This window comes from Callospermophilus lateralis, chromosome 5 (assembly GCF_048772815.1).
Source record: "Callospermophilus lateralis isolate mCalLat2 chromosome 5, mCalLat2.hap1, whole genome shotgun sequence".
Classification (NCBI taxonomy): Eukaryota; Metazoa; Chordata; class Mammalia; order Rodentia; family Sciuridae; genus Callospermophilus; species Callospermophilus lateralis.
Window position 1 is genome coordinate 147438854 of NC_135309.1, and position 16708 is coordinate 147455561.

The window sequence follows — 16708 nt, forward strand, 5'->3', positions numbered from 1 at the left end:
CGCCGGAGGCGGCGGCCAAGGCTCCAGCCGCCGCCGCCGCCAGAAGGGCGAAGGCTGCCGACACCTCCTCCGTAGGTCTCCTGTACCCCCAGAAGCCGAAGTCTGAGCCGCCGCCCCTTCCTTGGGTGAGGGGTGACACGGCTGCGCGAGCGGCGCTCTTGGCTGGGGCTGCACCGGCCCCTGGCGCTGCGGGCCGCTCAGCGGCAGCCACCGCACTCTGCGCCTCCTCGGGGCGCAGTGGCTGGGAGTGTGAGACGGGCCTGTCTGATGCTGCCGCGGGAGCTGAGGTCTTGCCTGGAGATCCGAATGAGACACCACGTCAACCCGCGCGGGCAGTCCCTTGAAGACATGAGGGCGCCAGGAGCGCAGGCTGGTCGTCGGGAGCCCGGGCCTGGGGGCCGGTGTGGGGGAGGGGAGGCTCGGGGCCCGAAGAGGGGAGGGGTCGGGAGGCTGTGGCGGGCCCGGCGGTGGGGGAGGGAGAGGAGAACAGCGAGGAGGCGCTGGAGCTCGGAAGGCCAGGCGCTGGGTGCGAGTGGGTGACGCGAGGCGCCCCTCCCCGGGGTGCAGGGAGAGCGCTGAGCGCGTGGAGACGCCGCCGGGCTCGCGCCTTCTCCTCGCCCGGTAGATCCAGAGGAATGTGCGGAGCTCGGCTCGGAGCAACAGAAAGGGGCAATCCGAACTTGGCCGCCGCACCCGCGCCGCGCTGCGCCTCGGTGCCCGGCTCTGGGAGGAAGGGCGCTCTGCCTGGTGGAGGCTGCACTAGGCTTTCCTCGCGCCTGTCGAAGGCGTTCCTTCCTCCTCGGCGGTCTCGCCTTCTGTCTTTTCTGCAGGTAGAAGGCAGCGGCGAGACAAGGAGCTGTCTGCCGGAGTTCTCCTAGCACCTAGAAGGAGAGATGTGGAGCGGCCCAGGGAGGGAAGCCGAGTGTTTGCCAGGGGACGCTGCGAGTGGGGATGCATTTATAGGACTCTCACTTCGTGACGTGCCCTCCACTGGCTTTTCTGATTCGCTTTCTGACCTAAACACACATTAGTTTAGTCCCCATGCTAGGGCCAACACGGTCTCCAAATATCTGCTGGCTGAAGTCAGAGGCTTTGCATATCATGTATTACATGGCAGGCAATGAAGAAGGCTTCTGAGGCTGGCCGGCTCCTCAGTCCTAGGCTCCATTTTCATGCTGTTGTAATATAATACCAGACATGGGGTAGGCACATACATTCAAAATCCCAATTCCAGAGGCGTAAGATCATTTTATCAAGAAGAGGTCAGGGGAGGTTGGGCAAAACCTGCGTTTATCCAGATTTTCGAAAATGAGATGGAAAACCTAAGCCTGTATCCCGTTGGGTGCTTAGTTTCCAGCGAGCAGAGACCCAGCCCCCATTTCAGAGCTCTGAGTGGGAGAGGTGAGACCTTTTCGGCATTCCTTTTGTTGGTTAGCTCACCACCAGAAGCAGCCAGGAGCCTTCCTTTGTAGAGGACAGGAGGAGGGCAAGTCCTTACACACCCTGTACATGGCTATAACCATAAATACGTTCCATTCACATGGAGCATGAAATTAGCTCCACCTTCAAAATAATGTACTAACTAAAGGATGTCTTTGCTAAGCAGAAACCTGTTTTCCGGAAGTGACTGGACCTGAATTCAGTTGGACTTCTTTTATTTTATTAGTTAGGAACCTGAAAAGTGTAAACAGGCTCAGTTTACATCCAGGTAACTTTTATTTTGTGACTCACCCCCGTTGTTGGGGGGGAGTATATGTTCTTCAAGTAGCTCATGCAGACAATAGACAAGGGAAATGTGTGTGGCAGAGTGTGTGTGTGTGTGTGTGTGTGTGTGTGTAGGGGGGGATCACATTAAACTTCTTAAAAGTCAAAGATCAGCTACTTTGGAGGTTTGTCAGTGAAGCTAGTGTGGGTGGGGAAATTGTTCTCATCAACAATACTGTGATAAAAGATTAAGTGGAGTGTAAGTCAAGTCATCCAAACATACCTTACTTGAAATCAGGATGCTCTTTGCGCTGTTCTGTGGAATGCGACTTTTCCTTCTTTGATAGATCCATGGTAGCAGTGTAAATGGGTTTGGAAATGGGAGAACAGAACAAGCTTGATATGCTCATTCCAATTTAGCATTGTTTTTGGAATTTGAAGACAGTGTTTTTATCATGAATGATTTCTTCATTTTAAGTAGGCTTTTCACTGGAATGGTCAAGCTGTCCAGACACCTGCAATTATTTAGTACTAGCTGTGTGCTGGCCAAAGTGCTAGACCCTGAGAATTGTGGTGATTGGATTTTAGGGGGTTGCAAGGAGAAGATACACTGACTTAACCTTGAGTGATGGGAGTTTACTGTGGAAGGAAGGCTGACCGGAATCTCCACCACTCAGCCACGTGTCTCTGAAAAGCCTTCCGGAAAGGCCACTGGGCCAGGCCTCACGAAAACTGGATTGAAGTTCAGGAACTGGAAGGTCATTCAGGATACGGCTCTGGGACTGGGTTATCTCGCTGCCCCCTCAGTGGCAGGCATCTGCTGGCCCTACTAACAGGCTTAACCACCAAGGTAATTCAGCTCCTCTCTCTCCCTGTTTTTCTCTGGGCTGCCTTTGGCTTCTGCTCCTGCGACCAACTGCTCAGCTCTCTGTTCATCTCACATCTAAACTCCTTAGTGAAAGGATCTAATTGGCCCCACTGGGCACTCACCAAGTGCTTGAGCTGGACTGAGATTTTGTATCGGGTCTCCTGGTAGGTGGCTGACCTTAGGTCAGGTGCCTATTCCTGGACCAGTCATCTATGTTCAGGTTGTTGGTATCACAGGGTACAAAACCTGGCCCCTATTTCTTGGGAAACTTCCTTCCCACCTCTTTACAGTGGCTGTCCTCAGAATAGGCTGTGTTAATGGAAGGCACTTAGAGTTTTAACAGCCCACGTTCACTGTAAGACTCAGATGAATAAGATATGACTCCCAGCCCTGTATAAGCGTACCATTTATAAGGAAAGGGAGACATATACACAAGTATCCTTGGTACAGTATAAAGTGATATATACTCTTCAAGGAAGTGTACATGAGGTGCCCAGATACTGTAGTCTGATGTTCAGTGGGCCCTGAAACTCTGGCAAGATGACCAAAAATATCCAGACCTTGACTCTACCCAAGACAATTAAATCAGCATCTCTTGAGAGGTGGAGTCCAGGAGTTGGCAGGTTTTTTTGTTTGTTTGTTTTTTAATTTTTATTTTTTAGTTGTAGTTGGACACAATATCTTTAATTTATTTTTATGTGGTCCTGAGGATCGAACCCAGAGCCTCGCACGTGCTAGGTGAGTACTCTACTGCTGAGCCACACCCCCAGCCCTGAGTTGACAGTTTTTAAATGCTCCCTAAGTTTATTTGTTACTTTTATTTTTTCCCCAAAGGGTGTCATTATTTTATGATTCCTTTTGAAAGCATAACTAAGAAACTCACTATATTTTGATGGTCTAGATTGAGACTTTTTGAAAACATAAATTCATTTTGAAATACTAATTATCTTCAACACTAATTAAAGGAAACCATAAAATTTAATTTAGAATTAAAGCAAACATTTCTAGTTTTGAAAGAACATTTAGTTTTAGGATTCCAAAGTTCAGGTGAATGCTGAGCAAGTTCTTTTTGAAGTCACTACCTCAATCATGGGTAAACAAGAAGCAAGCACTTGGTGTCTTGGGAGCAGGGTGATGGCTTGCTGTCACAGTTGCCACAATCCCACAAGTTGAAAGTGGGGGCTCTCACAGCTCAGAGGCTCCATCTTCTCAAGGACACAAAGATGAGTGTGATTTGCAGTTGCTCCTTGGCCGAGTCCTGAAGGGAACAATCCACAGCACTGCTTTGGCTCAGTAGCAGAGTATCCTTTGACAAAGCAAGGATAGCAGCATCTAAGAATTCTGACCTCATCTCCAGATCTCAGCTTTTCCTTTAGAAAACCCTGCCTGAAGTTGGGAAAGAGCAAGTGATACACATCCCATCTCTTCCAGGAGGAAAGAGTTTCAAAGCCCTGCTCATTTTCTGTTTCACCTGTGTCATTATCTTTATTGGGATTTCTCACGAATCTCTAACAGAAAGATGCCTAAATAGTTGGTGCCCTTGTGCTCCAGGATCTTACAGTCCTGGGCAGAGAAAACATGAACATAAAGTGGCAAAAAATAAAATGGCAAAAAATGATTCCATAGTCTCAAAGTATCATGCAGCTGTGGAATCCAAGGTAGGCCTTGGTTGGGGTAGGTATGCAGAGATAAGGGTGGAGAGTCGGTGCTCCAGGCTGGATGAAAGGGGTTTGGGGGGAGACTCATGCTAAGTGCTCACATGTTCTTGCTCAGCCTCCCTGGCCTGGAGGGACTGCAGCCTTTGGAGGTGGTGGGGTGGGCCATTCACAAAGTTCTCACAAACTCCCAGTGGGGCTTTGCAGCTGCTTTGCCTATAAGGGCAGGACCCGAGTTCCTGGACTCCCTCATAATCTTGGGTCATGACGGCTGAAACAGAATCCATCACTTAAGCAGGGCAATTTCCTTTTCAAAGTCTCTGCTTTATTGGGCAGGGATTTTTTCCATGCTTGCTCGCTGTTTAACAGCCATTTTCACAAATGATACTATTGCTCATGAAGAAAAGATAAATTTACCTTCAGACCATTTAAAAAGGAGAAAAGCAAGGGGTGGGGAAATGGGAGGAAAGGGTGAAAAGGAACTTTAATGGCCTTTTTGTGCTGTAGTGAGAAGAGACCAATTCTTTGGAGCAAATTGTTTTTCAGAATTAATCATGTCTGACATTGGCATGGTAGTTATCAATGATTTCTAGCAGTTTCTTTGATAATGATCAGATTGTCTAATTATCCACTAATTTTGTTTTTGTTTCTTGAGATTGCTTTATGAGACACCTCTTTTCCAGAAATAAAACTTCAATCAGGTGAAAATATTATTTACTGCAGATTTTATAACTATGCAAATGGTCTCATAGAGTTATGATATTCCAGAGCTGGAAGGGACCTGAGACTTCTAGTCCAGTCTCCTCATTTTACCAGGAAAGCCAACAGAGGCAGAGTGGTCATGTGACTTTTCCAAGGTCACTTTGTAAATGATACACCCCTACCATCCAAGTAAATATGGGATCAAACTACTTCACTGATGTGTGTGTGTGTGGGGGGGGAGTCTGTAGGAGGGTGTTGGGTCATCTTTCTTTGAAATTGTGATTGAGTATAATTTATTGAGACAGTAAGAAGAAAATAAACGGGAAGCTTTATTGGTAGCAGAAGTGGCTGTCAGGCCAAATGGGTAGCAGGTTTGAAAAGAAGTTGACTGTTCCCTTTTGGAGCCTAGCAAAACTCCAAGTAGAGCAGAGTGCTAAATATATTTTTTTAAAAATATGTTTAAAGGGCCACTATATTTTCTGATTGGCTTTTAGACAACAATCACAAAAGCATTGTGGAGAAGGAGGAGGAGGAGGAATAAGAAGAGGAGGAAACAAGAGGAGAAGGTGGAAGAGGAAAGAGAGAGGATTTGAGTGAGGAATCAAGATGCTTATGTCCTGATTCCTTTGAAGAGCTTCTAGTGTGTGTTGCAAAATGTTGGGCATGGGAGGCTTCTTCAAGAATTGGAATTCACAAGTGGTAGTAGAGAGAATACTGCCATTGGGGATAATTGATTCTGAGACAAGGAGTCAGTATTTGAACCTTCAAGTCCAGATGTCCAAGGCACCTCTTTGGCATATACTAATTGCATAATAAGCAGACTTCAATCAGGACTGTTTTCCCCTTACTGAAATAGATGATGTATTTTCTATTCTGTGTTACCTTGTTCACTTTCCTCAGCTTGGGAAAACTAAACAATTAGTGAATCCTCATCAATATTAATGGGTTTAATAGAAGCAAGTGGTAAAAGTCAGTGTGGATTTTGTGGACCCTTGAGTGCTTCAAGCTAATCCATCCCTTGTTAGCAAGGGCCATGACTAGAGTCCCTAATTTTGAATCCTAGGCACCTCACCTCACCCTAGTCCTGGCCCTTATTGGCAGGAACATCAAGTTGAGAGCAATCCAGAAGCACTAATTGGGAAGAAGTCATGCTGGACGATCAAGCAATTTGAATTGGAACTTTGCTCTTGAAAGAGCTGTGGAAACTTGGGAAATTTCTGGCATCCCTAGCTCACCTATTTTTCCACCTTTCCCCCCCCTCTTCTTGCTCCTCTTGACCTCCCTCATTGGGATACTATGTGAATAGATGAGATAATAAACCAGATTTTCTGAGTTTCAGAATTACTCTCTGGGAATAATTTATATTGCACATATTCTTTGCTGCCGCTGGGGTACTATTTGGCAAATCACTGTACAGTGCTCTAAGAGGAATCCTAGTGACCTGAAAGAGTTAATGCCTCCCACCAAGCAATTAACTTACTCCTGGGGCATAATTTACACTGGGAGGATCTGGCTGACCATATGTGAAGTGCTTGAAGTCCTTTGAGAAAAAGTCGGCTCTAGAAATGTAAAGAATTAATATTACACAAAGCACATTTGCAGACTATTTTTCAAGGAATCTATCATGTAACTCCTCAGAACAATTCTGTGAGGTAGGTCATTGTTACCCTTTCCAGAGTCATTCTGTAGTCCATGAAAAATCAGTCCATAATATACCCCGTATGAGGTTAGCACATAACATATTTGTGGAATGACTTCACAATCTGAAAAATAATGGAGAAGCAACTGGGAAGTGCATTTTAGAAATTGGAGTCAAAAACTAAAGTAAAAGCAAGATAAATATAAGCATCTGCTCGACAATGTTGAATAGTAGGAATGTGTCCTACATATAATAGATAATTTTTTTAAAAAATACAAACTCAGGATATTTTGTTAGAATGTGGCATCCATGTCAAAATGGTCATTTGAGGAGACTATCTGCATCTCTTATAGTCAGTTATTGCTCATTGTACTATTATAACATGCAAACACACTTTTTATTTATCCAACAAATGTCGGGCTCTTCCCTTCATGAGTCCCTGTGTGAGCAGTTGCTAAAGCTCATTAAAAGAGATGTGGTAGCATCCGTACATCCAGGAGTAGCAATTATCTGGTTTTTCAGGAAAAGTTTAATTTTTGGCACAAACCAAACTATCTGAAAACAATTCTAGTGAGAGAGATGAGTTAAACCAAAAGGATGTAAGTTAGAGCCTGCTCTTCTGGTGAGGGTTGATGGTGAATTGCAATGATGGCCTAATTCTTCATCCTTGCATCCTTTGCATCTCTTTGCCTGTGACTGCAGTTTTTACTAAGATGATGGTGTCTATTTCCCTGTCCCATGAATCTGATCTGGCATTGTCCCTTGTTTTGGTCAGTAGAATGCAGTGGTAGTGAGGGTACACCAGTGTAAGACCTCTGAGGTCAACATGCTTCCACTTGCTGTCAAACCTCAGCCATTGACATGAGAACATGCCTGGGCTAGCCTGCTGGAGGTTGAGACACACGTGGAACTGAGTGGTTTTGCTCCAATTTTCACAGCCAAGGTCAGTTAGATAAACCAAGAAGCCACTGATCCTCCCCACTGCCCCAGACAGGTAAGTGAACCTAATAAAGGTCAGCAGAGCTGCTTTGCTGGCCATTCTGGATAGATGAATAATAAATACTTGTCCTATGCCACTGGAAATTTGTGGTTGTTATGCAGCTCTGCTATGATAACAGATAACTGATACAGCTTATACACGGATTCCAAAAGAGAAACTCCCAATGCTGAACCATCATAACGTTGATGTAATAAGGGAATGATGTTTCCAGGTGACCACTAGAAAGCTGTAACACACATTTGGCTTTATATATCCAAGTAATTTGGGGGGCACCCTTCCTTTGTTCTACTATATCTTGTACTCATTGTTTGCAAATGATCTGCATAGTTATGGCTCTATTAGACAAAATGTTCTGTAAGGGCAGAAGCCGCATCTTCCAGTTTTGCCTCCTTAGTATCTGTCACATAGATCATAGTTTCTAGCAATTGCGTGTTTTTACTGACTTTGGTCTAAGTTTGTGTTTGATGTGTAATATGTAATTTTAAAAACACAATTAATGCAATTCTTTGGCCAACATATACATGCACATGTCATCTTTCAAAAAGTGCACAGGTGTTTTCAGAAATAAACGATTCTTTCTCTCATGACATCTTTAAACCTTCACTTCCCTGGTAACACAATTACCAGTTTCCCATCATTTTTTCCCCCAGAGAATGTGCAGTCATTAAAATAATCTTTTGTCTAGGAAAGAAAGAACATTTTCAACCATTATTAAAAAAAAAAAAAAATCTGCACGTTTTACAGTCCCTTTTCTTACTGGTGGCTGGGCCTGTTGGATGTAGCCTTAGAGTCAGTCTTTGCTTGGATATTTTGAGAGCTTCTCCCCCTGATTTGGTTCCCTTTTGATTCAGCAACTTTCCCCAGCTTGTGCAAGGTTTGAAAGCTGCTGGAATTAATGCAGCTGTTTGTGTTTATTTCTTTGCTGTGTACTTCTATCACATGAGATGTCATACTAGCTCTAGGAGCCTGGTAATTATCATGGAACCAGGCCGCAGAGGGAGCAGATAAACTCAGAACATTGAGTTCTCCAGGTGACAGGGAGCCAGGAATTCTGAAATCCTGAAAAGAACCTTTTATCTTGGAGAATCCATGCTCCCCCTTTGATGATGATAGTGGGGTGAGTATAATTTTAATTTAAGTCTCTTAAAGGAATCTTTAGAGAGCAGCGTGTTGTTTCTGTTTTATAACAATGCAAAGATTTATAAACTGTGGCAAAACCATGTTGGCTTGCTCGGGAATAAAGCTGGCATTGTAACTTTCAAGGCATATTTTGGGGGTTCTATGAAGTGGTTTAAACTAGAGCCATAAAAATGTGAAAAAAAATTATTTTCAGTTGAATTTTAGTAGATTGCCAACTCCTAGCCTTTATGTGCTATAGATACATACTTTTTAAAATTTTTCTATTTTAACAATATGTGATTTGAAAATACTCTTCCTCGTGGTTTCTGGACTTTCAGTTTCAACTAATTTGTTTGTTTGTTTTCTTGGTGCTGGGGATCAAATCCAGGGCCTCATTCCTGCGAGGCAAGCTTTCTACCCCTGAGCCCCATGCCTAGCTTTCACCTAATTTTTAACAAGCACAAAAATGTAGTAGGTAGATACTTTACTAAATGTTTATACATATATTTTCTCATTCAGTAAAATCCACTGTTCATTAAATACTATGTTACAAATCAAAACAAGTACACAACTAAGAAAGAAAGTGATCTATTTGTTTTATCTGCTTTGTTTGTCTGCATAATCTTGGTTTGCATAATATGGTAGCCTATAATCTCCCTGGAAGTTCTTTTGGAGGTTTCATACCAGATTTAGCACAGTTCATTTTCATTCATAAGGTGGCAAGTCTCGGAGAGGGAAAAAAAAACTGCTGCAGCATGGACCAATGGGATGGCAGATTTTTCTTTTTGACTGAGGGACTGTTTCATCAAAAACATTGTCTCAAACAGATGTGTCCTGGCATTTACTGGGGGAAGAATTCTAGTCAGACTGGTTAATTAACAGTCAAGAAATTTCCCTGCTCCTCTCTGGGTAGTGTGGGATTATGATCCTGTGAGTAGGTCGTAGAGGATGAAAAAAATGACAGTGAGCAAACCAAATCTCAGCTCACCATGCTAGGGTTTAGAAGACGATGGCCTAACTGCTCTACATGGATTTTACTGGAGCGTGACTTTTTTAAAGTGAGGGTTAAATCAGGGATCTGTAAGCCTTTGCTGTAAAGGTCCAGATAGCTGATATCTTATGCTTTTGGGCAATACAGTGGTCACAACTACTCCATTCTGCAGTTGCAGGACCAAAGCAGACATAGGCAATATGTAAATGAAAGAGCACAGCTGTATTCCAACAAATCTTTGGTAAGGACACTAAAAGGTGAATTTCACTTCATCTTCACACGACTCTTTTTTTTTAAAAAAAACTTTTAGTCCATCAGCCTTTATTAACACACAAGTACCATTTGCTGCAAGATATACAGGTTTGTTTAGTTTTATTTTAATGTCCTAATCTTAAGGTTAGTTCTGGATCTAACCCAAAGTAATCTACAAAAACTGGTTAAACTTTATTTATAGGTTTATAATTGCTATTTTTGGCTACTAAGTAGCAGCCTCCCACTCCTCCCCTTATTGGGGATCAAACCTAGTGCCTGAAAGTATTCTATCACTGAGCTACATCCTCAGCCCCAGAAGATCTTGAACTTGATACATATCTTCTAAAGTATGTAACAGTATGTCTTAAATTACTAAAAAAATCATAATCTTCAGGTATCTTGCAATATTGTTCTTTCAATATTTTTTCAAGTATTCAAGAATGCAAGAATATATTCTTCATTTACTGGCCACACATTTGGCTTATGGGCCACAGTTTGCCATCTCCAAAGAGTCTTGAATCAGTTATAGTTCTTATAATATTTTACACAAGACCAGTTCTTTCTAAGTCTTGACTTCTATATTTGTAAAAATGAGGGATAATTGTAGTTGCAGTATACCTCCCCAGATTATTGGCAGGTTTAAATGTGTTAATGGATGTAAGGTATTCTGAAGAATGTGAAGTGCCATGCTGATGCAAGACACTGACTATTTATTGTTTATCTCAGGAATGCATTTGATTACAAGTAACAAAGAACTGGATTAACAATGCCTTAGATCACAAAGACATCTATAGTTCACTTACCTGGACTTATACCTTTCCAGGATTGGCACACTGGCTTGAAGATGTTAAAGACTGGACATTTTCCCTTTCAGTCTGTTGATGTATACATGTTGGTGAAACTTCTTTTCCTGGTGCTCCAAGACTCATGCCCTCACATGACAGTGTCTCAAATACAAAGGAAGCAGGGAATGGAGTGAAAAAGAATCTCCTTCCAGGCCTCTCTCCCTTAAATCAAGGAGGAAAGTCCTTCCTGGCAAACCCCCATTCACATCTTTTTTGTCAAAACTGACTCACAGGCCCTTCCTAGATTAGCAAAAGGGAAGAAGACTGATGTGTCTAGCTTGTGGACTGACTATGAGTCAGCTTATGACATCCAGACACTCTGCATTTTGCTAGCAAGGAAGATGATGAACAATGACTGATGGTGTTGCTGCATTATTTTTCTTACAAGTTATTTCTTTTATAAGTTATGTGTCTGGCATCAGGTTGGAGGAATAGCTGATGAGCTAATTCCTTAGAACGGCTCAGGTGCTGTATGATCTCTCCTCATAGGCATCTACAGATAAGGACCTGTGCAAGCCTGTAATCCCAGCATCTCTGGAGGATGAGGCAGGAGAATCTCCAGTTCAAAGCCAGTCTCAGCAACTTAGTGAGGCCCGAAGAAACTTAGTGAGATACTGTCTCTAAATAAAATATAAAAAAGGCTGGGGATGTGGCTCAATGGCTAAGCATTCCTGGGTTCAGTCCCTGGTATACCTCCACCACCAAAAAACCCCTCAAATCTCAACCAAAACAGACAAGAATCATCACATCAGGTGTAAGGCTCAGGCTATGAACTGAGACTGCATCAGAATAGAATCTACACATCAACCAGCACTAATCTGAGAAGGGAGGAATTTGAAGCTTGTCTACATATGAATTCCAGAACATACTATGGAGAACCAACTTAATTCTCATATCTATATGATAATAAAATGCTCCAGAAATTTTCCTAAGAAATCTCTCCGTTGCAAAATCTAGTACTGGAGACACCTCTGTATGTGTGTCTCATTTTCAGAAAGTTTACTTTAAAAATCTTAACTCTAAAATACAGATTAATGGTCAAATAGTCTGAAGTTTAAAATATTGTTTATTTTATAAAATTCACCTTATAGTCCCCTTAAATAGTAAATGAGTTTGCTATACTTTAAATGATGTTACTAATGAAAATATTTTTCACATTATTCATTGTATATATTGAATGTATATATGTGTGTGTATACATTGCATTGAGCTAGGTAGAGCTTTAACTGATTAATTTCAAAATCATGTGTAAAATAGTCCTTTAGAATAAAATGTTCACTAATGTGAACTAAATTAAACCTCTCACAGTTTTAGTGTATCATAGCATATAACATTTCCCAAGGAATTAAACATTCTAAACATCAAGACTTACATAAGTTATACATCTTGTTCATGTAGGTCAACTAATTTTACAACACAGTTATTCCTACATGTGTAGAAGGTTGAACCAAAGATCCCTCAAATTAAGACCCTTTTATTCTATGGGTGCCTTTTGAATCTGAAGTTCCCTTCTTTTCTTAAATACTACAAGTCTATGTTAATGTAGAAACATGTTTGTAATCAAATTACAAATTCATAGCTGGCTGTACATACATTTGCCTAACCATTGATTTATTGGTTTTTTAAAAAGTTCATGGAATTTATAGCCTCCATAAGGTGAACATTAAGTATCTGTTTGATCATTCTGATGAATATATGGTTGCACAATATAAATGCTCTGAAGGAAGGAACACTGTTCTATTGCAATACAAAAATGAAGAAAGTTAACCTTGGCTGGGGATTAACAGAAGCTTCTTTGAGGAGGTAATGCTTGAGCTGAGAATCAACATGTGACCAGGAGTCAATTGGGTGAAAAGGATAGGGTGAGATGGAAAGAATGCTCCTAAAAGAGGCACAGTGTGTGTGTTAATGTGTGTGTCCATCCATCCATCCATCTACCTACCCATTGTTATGTTTGTCCATCCATCTGTCCATTCGTCCATCTGTCCGTCCATCCATCCAGTTTTATAAAATAATACAGTAACAAAGGTATTGAGATCACTACTTAATGAAACAAACAAGTAGAAATCATCTGTGTTTTCTATGTCTGTAAGTCCATTTGAGGAGATCAGAGAAGTACATTTGGAAAAAAATCCTCAGAAAAATGTTAGGTTATTTTAAGTAACAATAGATATGTGAAGCAATTTCAGTACTTGCTTTTGCTCTTATGGGAATGGGATTTGTCCGTGTGACTAACTAGAGGCAGCTCTCCTGGGCATCGACCTTACTCTACTTTTTCTCTCCGTACGGAAGGTGCTGAGTGCAGAGGATGATACTCAAGTGCCAGTAGCATAACAATGCTTCCATGGGACTGTAATTTGCCATTACAAATTGCAGAAAAGTCTTGCATTAAGAGAGGAATTTAATTCTACAATGAATGACTATTTCCTAGTGCTCTTAGGATTACCCCAAAATCAAACTTTGATATTTTAAAAGATGGGAATTAAATTGTTATCTATTCTGCATAGAAAGGTTTTGCCATCTCATTGTGACTTCCAAGAGCATGGTTGCTCACACTGAAGTCAGGGGTTGCACATTATCCATTCACACCTGTTATCAGGTTAATGGCAAATCTACAGAGTTCACAGAATCTTGGCATTCAAATTCTACCTGGAAATGAAATTAAAGATCAATCAAGGGGCTGGGGATGTGGCTCAAGCGGTAGTGCGCTTGCCTGGCATGCGTGAGGCCCACGTTCGATCCTCAGCACCACATACAAACAAAGATGTTGTGTCCGCTGAAAACTAAAAAATAAATATTAAAAAAAAAATTCTCTCTCTCTTTCTCTCTTTAAAAAAAAAAAGATCAATCAAGTTTAACTCTCATTTTACACAAGAGGAAATTGAAGGCTGATAAGTTAAGTGACTTATTTAAGTCACTCAGAAACTTATGCCACTGACTTTTGTGATGGCTGTACAGTGAAGTAAGATCTAGGATCTTTCAGCTCCTGGGTCAATATGAGGGGCATTGGAATCTAGTTTTCTACACTCAAATTCCTGCTATTTACTAGTCTTGTGATCTTTGAAAAATTGATGCAGTTTAATCCTGTGTAAAAGGGGATAATAATTGTGGCCATCTCGCTTCATTGTCATGAAGAAAGTCAGGTCTCCTGTCCATGTTCAGTAAGTGCTTTACCATGTGTCCTGCTTTGGCCAATAGGAAGAGGACATAAGTGATCGTGAGTCAGTTCTGCATGAGATTTCAGCGGACAAGGCAAGTTTCCTCTGCCCTCTTGTGCTCTGAGCTCCACCTTGAGCAAACTATGTTCTGGGCCCAGGGCAATTGAGTTAGCCACTCAGAACAAATCCAAACAGTTATGAGTAATGTCACTATGAACATTCTTATACAAGTCTTTTGTGGACATGTACATTAATTTGTTTTAAATATACCCATAGGAGTGGAGTTACACTAAAAGAGACCAGTTTTCCAAAGTGGTTCACCAGTTTCCATTCAGTTTCATTTGCTCTATATTTCCACCTGCACTGGATATTGTCAGTCTTTTCAATTTTATCCATTCTGATGGGTGATGATGGTGTCTCATCATGAGTGGCCTACTGAGCTGAAAAAGTTTATTGTTGGAAGATTTCTCACCTTTTTTTTTCTTTCAGTTCAGAAGATTGAACCTGGGGCCTTGAGCATGCTGGGTATTGTTTGAAGATTTCTAATACTATTCGAGGTTCTCTGATTTACCCTCAAGAATGGCAGTACAAGAAGTTTGACTAAGTCAGACCCAGACTTGTCACTCAGCCTTGCTGGTTTGCACTGCCCACTGGGAACTGACCAGACAAAGCATCCCATACCCAGAAACACCCAGGCGGTGACCTGGGCAGTTGAGGAAGCTCCTGGATGGCCATGTTGCTTAAATACCAAACCTCCGTTTTCCTAAGTGACAAATATATCTGAGCATGTGATGTAGAATATTAGGTCTTTTCTATGCTTCCCATGTTAATGTTTAGGAAATGAGGTGTCCTCCAAAAACTTCTGTTAACAAAGGAATATTCAGAGGTAAAATGATTGGATTCTAAGAGTGTAATCTGATTGGTCCACCCTACTTTGAATGGAGTAACTGGGTGGTAACTGTAGGCAGGCGGGGTGTTGCTGGAGGATGTGGGTCACTGGGAATACCCTGGAAAGGTTCATCTCCCCACACTACTTCCTGGCTTCCAGGCTGCCATGAATAGCAGAGCAGTGCTCCTCTGCCAAGACCATCCACCATGATATTCAGCCTCACATGGGCCACCACAATTGAGTTGGCCATCTCTGGACTTTGACTTTTGAAACTGTGAGTCCCCAATAAATTTTCCTCCTTTTAAGTTGTTCTTGTTGGGTATTTTGGTCACAGCATTGCAAAAGCTGACTAAAGCACCATGTATTTAATGCATGACAGAAGTTCTTACTTTTTGATGGATGAAAGTCACATTGTTCTTTTGTAGTTCACGTCAAAGGCTGTTCAGGATTTTTCCAGGGACAGGAGCACAAGAATGCCATGTTCTTTGCAACAGTGAGCTTTCAAAATCTTCCTTTCTCTCTCTTCTTCCCTTTCTAGTTTTACTTTTTCACCTGTTTCCTTCTTTCTCTTCTTTTTTCTCCTACCTTCTGTCTTTCACTCTTGTTTTTCTCCTCTCATCTACTGAACAGGAGTTGAACAAGATATGGCAACAGAAATTTTAAATTGACAGAAATCATCACAAACCCCTGAAACATCACATGTATGCCCCAAATTTCTTCTGAATTTAGTTTAGACCTGATTTATATCATATAGAATATTCATGTCTGTATCATTAAAAGTTCTATTTTGTGCTTCATGTGGCTCTGTCCATGTTTTTAGATAATTAGGAATCATAATGTTATTCCTAATGGCAACATAGTAGTCTGTGATATTAACATGGTAGCCTACTATTATAATTTGGATGAGAGCTATCCCCCAAAAGCTCACATGTGAGCCAATGCAAGAAGGTTCGGAGGAGAAATGAATGGATTATAGCCTTAACCCAACCAACGAGCCAATCCCTGATGGGATTAACTGGGAGGTAACTGGAGACAGGTGGGGTGTGCCTGGAGGAAGTGGTTCATTGGGCGCGTGGCTATGGGTTATATATTTTGTATCTAGAGAGTATAGTATCTTTCTCTTTGCTTCTTGATCATCCTGTGAGCTACTTCCCTTGGCTACACTCTTCCACCATGATGTTCTGCCTTACCTCAAGCCTTGAGGAATGGAGCTGGCCTTCTATGGACTCAAAACTTCTGAAACTGTGAGCCCTCAAATAAACTTTTTCTCCAACTACAGTTGTTCTGGTTGGGCTTTAATTATAGCAGTGAAAAAGCTGACTAAAACACCCATTGAGGCATTTCATCTAGTAGATGATATTTCAGTGCATGGATGTAGCAGTATTTATTTGATCAATCCTCTTCAATTGAACATTTATATTGCTTCCAGTTTGGAGCATTAATAGTAATACTATAGACAATATCTGTTTATATAAATCTATTTTCATTTATAGTTATTTCTTTAGTGTTACTTTTAGATGTAGAATTACAGGGCAAAAGGAAAATGAAACTTTCAAATGTTCTTTTGCCAGGGAGTCGATAATGTTCTAGAAAGGCCCAACCAACTTTGTTTCTAAAATTAATACACGAGAATGACTATTGCATGGCAAATGTGAAATTTTAAAAAAGATTGCAAAATTAACAAAGGCATATATTTCTTAAAATTTACAAAGGAACATCTGACTATTGCTGAACCTTGATGTTATGGAAATATATGATTCTATCATTAACTGTTGGAATAAAGGCTGAATTGTGCTTGGGACATATCTTCTGCTTTGTAGGGTTTTTAAGGCAGTAGTAGATGTAAATGTTGAGTCAGAACTAGTGTACAGCCTGTGGCAGTAGGA